Source organism: Aplysia californica, unplaced genomic scaffold, assembly GCF_000002075.1.
Source record: "Aplysia californica isolate F4 #8 unplaced genomic scaffold, AplCal3.0 scaffold00096, whole genome shotgun sequence".
NCBI classification, from domain to species: Eukaryota; Metazoa; Mollusca; class Gastropoda; order Aplysiida; family Aplysiidae; genus Aplysia; species Aplysia californica.
Window position 1 is genome coordinate 762,473 of NW_004797366.1, and position 2,152 is coordinate 764,624.

Here is a 2,152-nt window from a genome sequence, read left to right on the forward strand (position 1 = left end):
GAGGGAGGGGGAGGGAGGGGGGCGGAGGGATCGGGAAGAGGAAAGGGGAGTGGGAGGGAAGGATAATGAAAAAGAAAAAACCCACAGAAGACGATTGAAAAACAAACAATTTAAGACTAAATATAAAGTTGCAGTAAAACTCACATAACATTTTATTAATCTGGAAACTGAGAGATCGAGTGCTTTACAACAAAACTATATTGGCCTACTATTATAATATCTTAATCACCTGGAATTAGAGAGTTCAGTGGTGGCCCTTTTAGCATACCACTTCGAACGACTCGAATTTGGCGGATTTCTCCAAAAATCGCGATAAAGGAGAGCAGCAAAGTAACACGGAACTCTTGTGAAAAACCCGCGGTATTGAGTAATGAGGACGAATCCAAGGGAAATCGAAGGGTGTATCAAAGGGACTTAATAATGTTTATTGCATACATAACAAATGTTTTATGGGCTATTTCCCCTCAGTTACTTGCCCCTGCGTGTTTAGTTCAGTTTTAGCGTTTTAGTAAGGTTATACGGTGCTCTCAACTGCTTAAAGTCAGGCTTGTAATATGAGCGCCTACAGAGAAGTCCAAACGGGGAATCAGGCTTACTCTGCTTACCTCTCTAGCCCCAACAGCACAAAGTCTGCTTCGACTATCAAGGCACCCCGGAAATAGTGGGTCACAAGAGCGTGACAAACCTACAAAAGAAGTAGAGGAAAAATGACAATAGTAAGGGTGAGGAAAGAAAAAGCGGCAGTTCCCCCTATGTTGTTCCGGCAAAGTATGAGCATGACATTGATAAATCAGCCCCTTTATAATTCTACTGTGTATAGGAACATGTTAATAATTATCCCCCCTTTAGGAATGGCATAATTAAGACACTTCAGTCAGTGGCGCTGTCCTGGGGAGGAACCACTAGGAACGACTTGAAATTCGCGGATTTCTCGAACAATCGTGAAAACGGAGAGCAGCAAAATAACGCGGAACTCTTGTGAAAAACCCACGGTATTGAGTAATAAAGACGAATCCAAGGGAAAGGGAAGGGTGTATCTAAGGGACTTAACAATGTTTATTACATACATGACAAATGTTTTATGGGCTATTTCCCTTAAAAAGTTGAAGCTTTTGCCCCTGTTCAGTTTCCTTAAAAGACAAGGACAGTTTTCTCTATAACCAAACAAATATATGCCCCAACGAAACCAAACGTCTCCTATAGGTAAAGTAATGCCCTCTTTAGGAGTAGGTCAAGATTTCTGGAACCCCCCGAAATCTGGGTTAGCCCATGTTGTATGCCATAACTCAGATGCAACACATATAGATATAGATAGTATTAGCCACTAGTATCTCGCAGCCGATTATAAAACTGAATCCAAATCCCTTTTTAAAAGACATCTTTTTTTCTTAGGTAATTATAAGTTCTGTGACCTGCACTGTGCCTTGTTCAAAATGTTGCTTCTTACGCTTTCTTTCTATTTTTTTCAGGAGTTCATATCACAGCCATAGTCAGCTCGTGATGGACGTAGCCTCCTACCCTTTTCTTTGGCTGTTACACCTTTGGTATTGCCTGCACTTTCCAACAATCTTTCTTTCTTTCTTTCTTTCATTCATTCATTCAAGGCGCTGTTCATCCACTGCAGGAATAGCCCTCCAACCACGACCTCCACTCTGTCGTGTCAGCTGTTATCCACGTCCAGATTGCACCCACCCTCTCTATGATGTAGTCCTGCCATAATCTTCTTTCTGATCGACCTCTAGTTTTTCCCCCCCAGTTCTTGGTCTCCTTTCCGTACATTTTTTCCCTATCTGTTGTTCTTTATTCTGCTGATGTGCCCAACCCATTTTCAATGTTGTTGTAGTGTAAATAAATTTGATCTCGCAAGTGCCGTCTAAAACTTCAGCTGTAGCCTAGGCCAATTCAATGATGATGTGTAGGCCTACTTCTAAAAAATAATATGGTAAGAATAATTTCCTTTTGCCTTTGTTCCTGACTTTTTACCACTGTTCAGTTTCTTGTCCTCGTCCACCTTACTATGCTTTTGTTCCTGACTTTTTACCACTGCTCAGTTTCTTGTCCTCGTCCACCTTACTATGCTTTTGTTCCTGACTTTTTACCACTGCTCAGTTTCTTGTCCTCGTCCACCTTACTATGCTTTTGTTCCTGACTT